This window comes from Canis lupus, chromosome 17 (genome assembly GCF_048164855.1).
Source record: "Canis lupus baileyi chromosome 17, mCanLup2.hap1, whole genome shotgun sequence".
Lineage (NCBI taxonomy): Eukaryota > Metazoa > Chordata > Mammalia > Carnivora > Canidae > Canis > Canis lupus.
Window position 1 is genome coordinate 13,581,654 of NC_132854.1, and position 12,823 is coordinate 13,594,476.

Consider the following 12,823-nt stretch of genomic DNA (forward strand, 5'->3'; position numbering starts at 1 on the left):
AAACTAATGGTGTACTATATGTTGGCTAGTTGAATTTAAATTTAAAAAAGAAAAATAAATAAATAGAATATGCCCTCACTTGTCCCACTTCTTTTAGTGTTACTTTGTTTGGAACTATACTTTTGCTACAGTGAGGTATTTAAGGGTACTTATAAAATAAATTGGAATTTCATGAAATTACTGATAATCATTTTTTTAAGTTACAAATATGGCAGTTTCACATTGTATAATCCAAAAATTTGGAGGATTTTATTTATTTAAATCCAATTAATTAACGTATAGTGTATTATTAATTTCAGAGGTAGAGTTCAGGGATTCATCAGTAGTATATAATACCCAGTGTTCATTAGATCCCGTGCCCTCCTTAATGTCCATGAACCAGTTACTCCTTCCTCCCACCCCCTCCTCTCCAGTGACGCTTAGTTTGTTTCCTATGATTAAGAGTCTCTTATGGTTTGTCTCCCTCTCTGATTTCATCTTGTTTTATTTTTCCCTCCCTTCCCCTATGTTCCTCTGCTTTGTTTCTTAAATTCCACATATGACTGAAATCATATGATATTGTCTTTCTCTGATTGGCTAATTTCACTTAGCATTATACCCTCTATTTTCTAATCTGGTATAATCCAAATCTTTAACTACAGTGCTTCTTTTTTTTTCCCCCTACATTTTTAAAAAATTTAAATTCAATTTGCCAACATATAGTAGAACACCCAATGCTTATTCTATCAAGGTGCCCTCCTCAGTGCCCATCACTCAGCTACCCCATCCCCTCACCCACCTCCTCTTCTGCAACCCTGTTTGTTTCCCAGAGTTACGAGTCTCTCATGGTTTGTCTCCCTCTAATTTTTCCTCACTCAGTTGCCTTCCTTTCCCTTATAATCCCTTTTACTATTTCTTATATTCCACGTATGAGTGAAACCATCTGATGATTGTCCTTCTCTGGTTGACTTACGTAATACCCTCTAGTTCCATCCACATCGAAGCAAATGGTGTGTATTTGTCCTTTCTGATGGCTGAGGAATATTCCATTGTATACATAGACCACATCTTCTTTATCCATTTATCTGTGAAAGAACAGTGTCTTTTCTTTTTTTTTTTTTTTTAAGATTTTATTTATTTATTCATGATAGTCACACAGAGAGAGACAGAGAGGCAGAGACACAGGCAGAGGGAGAAGCAGGCTCCATGCTGGGAGCCCGACGTGGGATTCGATCCCGGGTCTCCAGGATCGCGCCCCGGGCCAAAGGCAGGCGCCAAACCGCTGCGCCACCCAGGGATCCCAGAACAGTGTCTTTTGTTACTAAAATTGGGGTTCATCAGTACTTTGTTTCGTACTGATTTTCTCACTTTTAACTTTATGATTAGTCAAATGAATTTTTACAAACTTCATAAACTTCATAGTAGCTCCATTGCCTTTCTTCCTTTTGATTGTTACTATATGAATTCAAACCCTCTTATCCTGTACCTTGACCTTTTGAAGTATCTTCCTACTTGGCTTCCAGGCTCCTGAAAAATTTGCCAGTTTTTCTTGTTGTCAGTGTCACCTTCCATTAGTACAATGCTTGATGAACTATCAAGTTAACACCAGCCATGAGAGACAAACCAGCTGCCTCTTCTCCCCTCTGTCCCTCTTCCTTTGACCACTGCTTACATCTTGAATTAATTCTGAGTTCATTTTTTGGTTACTTACTTCCATTTTGCTAACAAGCTTTCTTTGCCTGGTATTAGAGTTGTTTCTGTAGCAATCTTTTTCTCTTTCAGACCACAAGCTTTAAAATATGGTTTTATTTTGAAGGCAGAGAGAGCCCTTCTCGGACTTTGAAACACCTGCAGCGTCTCATATGATGATCACATATATGGCCATGAAGGCTTTGACAGCACAATCGGGGTGGCTATTCTGAGATGGTGGTAAATGGCTCCCTAGGAGTCACATAAAGAGATGGCTGTGTTTAGCTCATTCGTACACACAGAGCAGACTCTCCATGGGTACTCACAGAATTAAGTTGAATCTAAATTGAGATTTAGCCATGAAAAGTACTTCTGAAGTACTAAAATCTCCCACCTTCTAACCTGGACTTATACCCTGATCTTAACAGAAGCAGATAGATGCTGAGGACAACATCTCCACCCAGTTTAGCAAGCTTTGGAACTGCAGCAGGGTCTGTTAACAATCTGCCCAAGATTTGGGCACATCCCCTGCCTTTGGCTCCTCAGAAAAAAAGGCTTCCCTGCTGCTGTGCTGTGTAGTGGTTATCTGTCCTGCAGATATATGGTACCATTTTCTGGCTCATAGGACTGCCTATGATGACCATGTGAAGCTAAGAATTTCAGTAGAGATAGGTTTCACTGGCTTTTTCTGATGGCTGACAGGCAAGATATGAACTAGTTGGTTATATTTTCTGAGTGGTACTCTCTTCCTTCAAGATAAAGAATAAATACTGTGAATTGACCCCCTGGAATGTTCTAACTGGAACCTTTTCCTATATGGGCGTCAGCCACTTCTAGTTTAGCTTCATTGAGTGCCTCTTTCCTTTTGCTGTGCTGTGTCATGTGTAACTAGAAGACAAAAATCTTGCCAACATTTATTGGCTTTGAGAGTTTGGTGGGGTTTCTGTTACCTGGCCAGCCCCACAGGGAGCCCTTAGAACTGCTGTCAAGAGAAAATGATGAGTTTGAACCTAGGGAAGATTAAAAAATAATGAGGTCCAATTGGCTTTTGGAGAAGCTTCTTCTGTAGGAAGAGGAGTCCTGAGCAAGGCAATAGGTAAGCTTTACTGAGCAAATAAAACTGGCTGCCATTGGTCATGCAACACAAAGGGAAGCCTCTTGTCCTGCTAATGAGGTGTCAGACCAGAAGAAATGAGGGTAATGAGTGGTCCAAGGATTTGGTGAAGAGGGAAACACAGGGGGCAGATGATCCCTTTAGGAACGCACACTAACTGTAAAGTTTCCTGTGGGAAAAATAAGCAAATATTTAAAACATCAGAAAGAGGATGCCCTGGGGAATTTCAGCCTTCCTTAAATGCAGTATGTCTTGGCGTAGGTACAAAAAGAGGGTTGGACTTATTATTATCTCCCCCAAACAGGGCAATGGCAGCCCAAACCATCAACTCAGGCAGATGGTCTCATCCAAACTCTTAAATGGGGAGAACTAAAGAGATGATTTTGTTGATTTATATCTTTAAAAATCTTAAGAACAATTTTAGTTTACTGGTATTTGGAGTGAGGGGAAGAAGAAAGGGGGAAGGCAAGAAGCTAAGGATGAAAAGATTATTTTTCTGCCTCCAGTGTGGGAAAGGGCAACAATACCAAGGAAACTAGTAGGGACCGAGAAGCATATTTGGGGCGCTCCTAGGGCTGCTCCGTGGGACCAGCTGAGCTGGAGGGACCCTGAGCACAGGGGCAGCAGGAAATCCTGAACTTTGCTCGAATTAACTCTGGCCCATGGCCGGATCCTGGGAAACCCTGGTTCCCAGCCCCACACTGCAGACTTGTTGGCTCCCAGGCAAATTGGGGAGGTGGAGATGGGTTGTATCCACTTGAGGCTGGAGGAACCCAGTCTTCAACCAGCCCCTGTGGAGCTTCAGGAGCCAGTCATCCTCAATCCTGCTGAAGCTGACCCCCCCTCCCCCCGCCCCCAGATCATCACGGAGGCTCTATAACCCTCCTGTCATCTCACCTCCACCCCTCTGTTCACAGGGTACTTGGGGTTCTTGGCTTGGAGAGTAGATCACACAGCTCCTTCGTACGCTCTGAGGGATGGCAGTTTAGGTTTTGTTTGGACTAGGCCTGAAAGCCCTCCCGTTGTCCGGAGCAGGAGAGATGGGGCTAGATGATAATGCTAAGTTCTCAGTCTCAGTACAATGCTCCCCAAGCGCTCTGGGAGGGATTCGAGCTGCTTGGCCAAACCAGTTAGGTCTGCGAGAAGATCATTTGTCATGCTTTCCAATGTGTTCAGTGTATGCTTCAAACTCAAGCCCCAGGACACCTGGGTGGCTCAGTGGTTGAGCATCTACCTTTGGCATCCCGGGGTCCTGGGATCAAGTCCCACATGGGGCTCCCTGCAGGGAGCCTGCTTCTCCGTCTGCCTGTGTCTCTGCCTCTCTCTGTGTCTCTCATGAATAAATAAATAAAATCTTTAAAACAAAACAAAACAAACAAAAAACACCTCAAGCCCTCATCCCCAGGCCCGGCTTTCTTACAGAGATTTGCACCCCTGGCTGGACCTTGGCAAGCGCAAAGGAAGATTTTCATGTGTGACCACTGAGGGCTCTGGTCAGAATTTCCAAAGCACTGGCTCTTTCCATTTGTTGGGAAAATACCCAGAGAAGTGAAGAAAGTGTGAGAGGGTAGCCACCTGGCTCACACACGTTTCTGGGTCTGATGAGAAAATGTTCATATCGGTTTGGCCAGCCTGTGCCCAAGTGGCCAGCTCAGTCAATTTCTGTGCTCTGTTTCCTGACTTTCTGGATGGATCAAGTCATCACCTCCACTTGTTCCATGTGTTATAGCAAAGGTGCAAACCAGAAGCTCAGGGCAGGGGATGGGGATGCATTGCCTCTATTACAGTGCTAACAATTTCAAGCTCCAGCAAAGCTGAGTTTTCAATAAATGAGTTATTTTCCTCTCCTCCCTGAGGTGAGGATCAAATAGCCAATGACTTTTCTAGTGCAATGGTGATGTTTCTTCTGATAATGTTGAATGTTAAGGAAAGAGCTCATTTGCCCATCACCATGACAGCCAGCAGGTAGATAAGATTGCAGATATCAATAGATATTTCAAATGCATCGGGAGATATCCTACTTTTAAGTGCCCCCCCCTCCCCACTGAGCTTAGCACTCTGTCTTATCTTTTCTTGCTTTATTTTCTCTATAGAACAAATCACTACCTGGCATACTATATGTTTACTTAATGTAAACAAAAATTTTTGCTTCTCTCCCTCTCTTACACACACACCTGGTATGTTCATGAGGGCAAGAATTTTATTTTATTTTTGCCCATTTTGCTCCCTGCTGCATCTCTTGTACCTAGCAGAATGCTCAGCGCAGAATAAACCACTTAATAAATAATTGTTGAACGAATGAAAGTCTTGGAAGATTCCAAGACTATTCTCTGAAGTGAGAATTTTTACCTTCTCTCTCAGCCTGCATAGCTAGAAGCCAGGTCACCTGACTTGCAGTGAAGTCTTACCCTTCATAGAGCAGAGTCTGAGAGATCTGGCAAATAGCTCAGGGACACAGTGAAGCCTAAGGGTCAGAATCACTGAGAGACATTTGGCAACACTGGGCTTAGTCTTCACCTACTAAATCGATATCCTAGACATGATTCGGGAAACAGATGCAGAAAACAGCCTGAGAAATTCCGGGTACACCAGGCACAACTACCAATTGTTTTTCTTTCTCTTCCTCAAACAGTTCAAATCAGGATTTTCAGCTAAGTGAAGGAGAAGGAAAAAGAACAAAATCTCAAACAAAGCCAGTTATGGACAAATGCAATACAATTCCACAGTAAGGAAATACTTTGTGTCTCTTTAAGGGGACATTTCTTTGCAGAACGATGGCATGGGGTCTAAGCCCTTCCCTAGGTACACATATGCTTTGCACAGGAGCATATTTTCACTGGGCACCCATTCTGTCCTAAGCTCTGTGCTGTGAACAAGAGAACAAGATAGATGTATTTGCTGCCTTTTCCAAGTTTGAGTCCCATGGTAGATAGCAACTGACAACCACAGTCATGACATTACCATACAGCACATTCCCCTCTAAAAACTGAATCTATTTCAGGTGCTGGCAAACTTTATTGTAAAGGGCCAGATAGTGAATAGACACTTTGGCTTTGTCAGCCATATGGTCTCTGTCACAACTAGTCAATTCTGCCATTGTGGCATAAAAGCAGACAATATGTTAATGAATGACCACGGCAGTATCCAAATAAAACTTTATTTACAAAAGTAGATGTAAGGGTCCTGGATGGGGCATGTAGGCTGTTGTTTTCTGGATCCTGCTCATTGCTTTGTTGCCTCATAGTCAGATTCTAGAGCTATGATTCAGATAAAGCTATTGTTTTGGTTTCAAATGCAATTTGTATACAAAGATTTAGGAAAATATGGGTTGGTCAAAGAATACTGAATCCCAGTTTTAAGATGGATAAGTTCTGGGGATCCACTGTACAGCATGGTGATTATAGTAAATAACACTGTAGTATGTACTTGAATGTTGCTGAGAGAGTAGATCTTAAAAATGTTCTCACCGCAAAAAAGAGATGGTAGTTACATGAGATGATGGAGATGTCGGCCAAGGCTATGGTGGTAATCGTTTTGCAATATACAAAAATATCAAATCAACACGTTGCATACCTTAAACTTGCACAATATTATATATGTCAATTATATTGCAATAAACCTGAAATAAAATCAAGAAAATTAAATAAACTTGTTTTCGGAGTTTCTAGTTGTTGTCTTTGGGAAGGTTAATCTAATGAAAGTTACTAAAGCATTTTTTAAAAAAAGGAAATACAGGTTAAAGGCATTCACTGTTCATTTACAGCTTTTCAGCAAGCATTTCTGTCAGGATAAAGGATACAGGTTATACAGAACTTTACCTCTGTGACCATGATTGTCAAATCCGTGGTTAACCTTGGGTCCTGATGGAGATGGCTCTGTTCTGACTCCAGATGTTTTCTGCACATCATTTAGTGCAATAACCAGGGAACAGAATGACCCATTGACCCCTAGCCATGGGTTGTATTTATACCTTGAGGCTGCGTGGCTCAGCTTGCCATGATTATGGCATAAAGAGAACAAGGCTATCTTGTGTTGGTTCTTTGTTCATACGTCATTGTTCTGACATCCCCATCTCCCATGCTGGATCTCTTTCCCATTGGTGTGAGCTCTCCCTCAGCGTTGATCTATTGGTGGTCTAGTTGAGCCCTGTGTTATTTGTCTCCAAATACCCCTCTCCAGATCCACTCTCCCTCTTCTTCCACAGTTCTTCACCTTGGAAGCCTAATCCTGACTTTTATGGACTACACCAAAGCAATCTCAATCCTCTTTGCTCACTTCTGGGTCCAGCCAAAAAGCATTTCTAACAAGAAATCTGGGGAAGGAAAGAGAATGAGGATGGGGTATTTATTCTCTCAATTCTCTTCCTATAAGGTCACCTTGGGAGGGCTACATTCCTTGATTGAGGATGGGTGCTCCTCTCAAAGCAACCAAGAGCCTTGGGCCTTCCAGATGCTGTAGGCACTCCCTCTCATCTCTGCCCCAGGTCTAGAGACCTGCACAGTGCTACTGCTACTATCTCAGGTGCCTACACTCTCCCTGTGCTTCCCTTCTACTCCATCCACACCTTTGAACCTTATCACTTTATAAATACATTTTCCTGGATAATCTTCATTTGGTGGTACTATCAGTTACTGTGCAGACACTGATTGATGAAACGAATGTGTACTATTGGCTGCACCATTATGATGCCCTCTGGCAGGGAGCCCAAAGGCTATGGAGAGACTTCTAGAAGCTTCTTATAAAAGCTCCCTCCAATACAGCAGTTCTAATTGTTAAGTCATCCAAACATTGAATCCCCCTGAATACCGTGTTTTCTTACCAAGAGTAGATAAACATAAGCCTTAATTAGATGTCATGTTGATCTGCAGGGTGTGACATATGATAGCCAGTCTACAAGGGCCATGAGTATGACCATAAACCAGTCACAGGAGCTCCTACTCCTGAGGCAGAACTCACAAGCCTTAGCAATTCAACACCCCTGAATCTCAAGCCAAGCACAGTTTTCAAGCCGTTTTGTAGATTCCAAAGGAGAGGTTTCGAGAAACAACTTGCAGTTTAATTTAGCTGGAAGATCTTAGCATCAAGTTTCCCTTATAGAGGTGGTTTGTGTGGTGATTAAGGACAGATTCTGGAGCCAGCTCTGTGTTCCATCCCAGTTCTGTGTGATGTGATCTTCAGAACACACCAGTGATATGATCTTAAGCAAAATGGCTTAATGATTTTTGGTCTGTTTCCTCATTTCTAAAATAGGGGCTGATGTGAGAATTAAATTGGTTAATACTTGTAAAATATTGGGAATAGTATCTGATACATAATAAGTACAATAGGTATTAACTATTACTATTATTGAAGTCTAAACTTTTCTTACCATTTTTTTGTGTTGAAATCTGCTTGGTTATACTTGGAAGACCTCTCCCCCCCAGATGTACCCACCTTTTCTTTCTTTCTTTCTTTCTTTTTTAATTAAAGGACCATTATGTCCTTAAAGGCACAATGACCTGGTATGCTCTGCAGAAATGTTTACATTGGGTCATAATTTCCTGGTTTAATTTATCACTCAGCCAGCAAGGGTAGAATGTGCCTATCCCCACTCTGTGGTTCATCATGCTAGAGAAGGCATAAGTGAATAGGAAAAGCCCAGTACTGACCTTCATGAGAGTGGAAAAACACAGCTCAGGCTGGGAGTCAAATGTCTTCACAACGACATTGAATTTAAAATCAAGCCACTTGAGAAAATTCAGCTGTAAGCATGGCCTTCTCTCATCAACCTGAACATAGGAAGCTAGCTGCAATCAAGCTGAGACTAACTCAGACTTTTCCCATCAAGACCCTTATGTTCTCTCTATAGATTCTCTTGATACAAGAGTAAATAGACTATCACAGGTCCTTAGCACCTCTACTCTGGAAGAGTCTTCTATCAGCATGAATGGATTTTTAGTTTAAAGTGCTTAAAATCAGGAGCAAAAGACTTTTGATTACTTTTTCTATAATAAGCATGTACTGATTTTCTTTTGAGAACTAAAGATTTTTCAATTAAAAAAAAACCTCTATGGTTGCAACAGAGAGTATCCTTAGAGTCTCATGAAGCACATCATAAATAGGACACATCACAAGTGGACACTAATTGCACTCAAATAATGTGTCTAAAAACAAATGGGAAAATTCTTAAGTGTTCATGCTTTGTTTTTCAACTTTGAGAACTGGGAGCCCCAGGATGAAGGGGTAGACTTCTGAAGGTCATTCAGGCAGGCACACATAAGAAGTATGAACTTATAGAAGGAAGTTGAAGATGTCAGCAAAAGTACTTTGACCATGAATCAAACTGTAAGATCTGCAGAAAATGCAGTTAAAATTGTATGACATTTCTTCATTGCTTGGTTTGGAACACCTTGTAGAAAGTTGAAGTCAACACTTAAAATTTAACTAAACTTATCCATTCTTCTACCCTCGTTCTCTAGCAGAAGAGAAAGCCCCTCTTTCTACCGAAAGGATCAATGGAGGGTAATGCTTGATTTACCTGGATCTCCTGGATCAGTCTGAGATCTGGAAAGCAGTCTGTATATCTTCTCAATCTCTATGTCCAGAGAGCCATGCATAGTGTATTTACATAGTCATTGCAGAATAAGCTGTGATGGATAAATGGGATGAATGAAGACAATAAAATTTGGGATGAAGGAGGCACAAACCTCCAGTTACAAAACAAATAAGTCACAGAGATGAAAAGTATGGCATAGGGAATACAGTCAATAATAGTATAATAATGTTATAGGGTGACTACACTTACTGTGGTGAACATTGAGTAATGCAGTGAATGGTCAAATCACTGTGTGGGGACATCTGAAACTAATATGACATTGTATGTCAACTAAACCTCAATAATAATAATAAAAAAAGAAAGCCACTGATGTATGGAATGTGTCACAGGAATCTAGAGAAAAATCTCAAAATTTCTTGAAGTTTCATTTAAAAAATTTGAGAGTAAGGAAAGTAGTTAAGATAACTAAGAAAATGCTTTCACTATTACTTGCAATAAAGGGTATAAGAAAAGGAACACATTTTCTGTACCAAAGTGAGCTCATTTAGGACATGAAGTATTTGTGGTTCAGAGGACCATCTATGAGTCTTAGGCAGTTATAAACCTCTGGTCTCTAAAAAAAATAAAATAAAAAATAAAAATAAACCTCTGGTCTCATGGGTAAGACTGGGGATTTGGACTAGGTGATCTCCAGGTTACCTTCAAGTTCTATGATATTAAGTATAATGATTAAGGATGAAGCAGGTTAGAATTTACCAAGGTCTAACAATGGTTTAAAATGTGAGAAAGCAAATAAATAAATAGATAAATAAATAAATAATAAATAAATAAATAAATAAATAAAATAAAATAAAATAAAATAAAATGTGAGAAAGCTCAGAGTACCTGGATGTCTCAGTCAGTTAACCATGAGACTCTTAATCTCAGCTCAGGTCTTGATTTCACGGTTTGAGATCAAGCCCTGCATAGGGCTTAAAAATAAAATAAAATGTGAGAATGCTTAGTAATCAGCAAGAAGGCCACTGGGTGTTGATTTATTAAAATATCTAGTTTTCTGATACCTTCTTCTACTCTACAAAATGATGTATACCATTTATGCTTAAATTAAAGTGAATTCAAATTGATTTATCTTTAGCAGATAGTTCTTGAGATTCTTGTCCAACATATCGCAAAACTTAGCTAGACATTATTCTTTTAATATCCATAGCTGGATTCTAAGAGAGATTGGGAATGACTTCTGAGAAATTTTTCAACTAGGTCAAGCCTGGTGGGTTGATTATCCTATTTACCTCCAACAGGTACACAAGATCTCTCAAATCTCTGTCAATCCTTGATTTAAGTCTCTATTTCCCACCTCTGAGCCAATGTTTCCACTGTCCAGGCTTACCACTTTGCAAACTCTATAGCTCCCTGCCAAAACCAAATGCTATCTTTTTTCTCCCCCCGGACGATTAACTTGCACAATCTTGGACCGTAATATACATTTAGAAGCCAGCAATGTTTTAGCTCCTCTTCTATCAACGTTGTCCCTCCCCCCAGGGCTAAAAAAAGTCAGAAAGATCAGTGCCAAATAATACTGAGCTTTTCATATTGATTCTCCTTCTTAAAATTAATTTCTTTACAGACTTCTGAATATTTTATTTGTCTTATGTCTGCTTTTTTTCTTCTTCTTGAGTTCCCCTCTTTGTATCTTCTCAAACACTGTAAAGACAATGGGTGTGGATTTAAGATTTGTTCTGCTATGTCTGATTTTTTTGCTTGGGCCCTAGAGATTTCTGACTTGCTAAAGGTCAGTGTGTACATTTGTAACACAAATACCCAAAATAAAAATCCCACAGTATTTGATTTTTATTCACTTTTCAAGGCAACTGTCCAAAACAGGGTAATTTAAAATATTTAAGTCTTCTTTGTGTATCCATACAGTTACTGCGCTCAGCAAAATCTACCCTAATTTGTTTCTGATGCAATACAGGAGATTCTTGACAAATTGTAATTTATGTTTTTTCAATAGTTGTAATTATAACATTTGTTGTCACAAACTCTTATTCAAAAAGGACACAGAGAGCCATAAAATGAAAACAACCAGGCTTTCATGTACTGTTTAATGCCAGTAATGTTCCAATGGACAACCTGAGACCTTGTAAGATCTTGAGCTAACATTTCAATCTACAGAGATTCAGATACAATCTATATTCACAATCTAAGATTATGTTCAGAGCTCTTTCAGATAAGGTACATTTTATGAAAAGATTTCAGTTACTGGGAATGTGTCAGCTGTCTTTGGTATTTATGGTAATATTGGTGAATCAGAATATTCAGTTTACCAGAAAACTCCATTTCTCACTCTCCTGGATAGAAAGGAGGAATGAGGTGGGGCAGGGCCCAGCAGGGAACCCTAGAGAAGCCAAACTAGCAAACTAGCTTTGAACACACCCTCTGGTCTGTTATTCCAATTTTAGCCATTTGTTTTCACTCACTTTGTCATGAACTTAGTTTTTTTCTGTGCTGCTATGAGAGTACATTTTATCTTCTAAATACGACACTTCTTTAAATTGCACACTGCTTTCTATCTTTCTATTTAAAATTTTGTTCTGTAAATTTAGTTCTCTGGGGGCAAAGCCTGGATTTTCCAGCCCTAGCCACAGGTATGCCAGGAATTACTCAAAACAACACTTAACAATTGTCCCCATTGTTCAGTTGAGATAACCAAGGTTGGTAGAGGTGAAATAATGTGGACAGAGTCAAGATCTATAGTTAGCAAGGGAGTTAATTGGAATTTGCACCAAGATCTGACGTGTCTCGAGGGCCATGCTCGATGCCTCAATAGTATAGAAAATTATTATATACAGGTACTCTCTAATTTTCATTTGATAGAATTTTCATTAACAAGAATTCAGATAACTGTGACTCGCAATTATTTTTTTAATTGAATTTCTTTTTTAAGAGAGAAAAATTACAAGAGTGGTTAACTTTATTAATAACAGTTAAAACATAAACATGTATGTATACAATTCCAGGGAATAAATAGTCTGTCATTCCCCTGAACCATATTAGGCCTAACATTCTATTCTCTAATATTACAAATATTTTACAATGACTAATATTTTTGGAGATAACCCCAAGGCTTCTAAATAATTGAAATCAATGCCAAAGCATTATTAAAACTAATTAAATAATACTAACACAGGAAAGTAGTCTTATCTATTTCATTTCATTTAAAGAATGTTTAGATTTCTTGATTTATAGAAGTCTAATTGTTCTCAGAGATGTTACTTCAAATAACATATATTTTCTGTTATTAATAAGTAAATACCTATTGTAGAATATTTAGAAAACATACAAAAACAAATTCAACAAACCAGAGATACTGTTATAATTTCTTTCTGTCATAAGTAGATACAGGAATCTACATGATTTTAACTTACAAAGTTGAGATTTTACAGTATATATATTCTTTATTCTGCTGTGATTATTTTATCATGCCATTTATAATTCTTTATTTGCAA

General features: G+C 39.4%; 1 long non-coding RNA gene across 1 annotated transcript in view; it reads left to right on the forward strand.

The window, feature by feature from the left end:
• Positions 1-12,823, forward strand: part of LOC140607913 (uncharacterized) — a 56,964-nt gene that overhangs the window by 39,520 nt on the left and 4,621 nt on the right. The window lies entirely within an intron of this gene.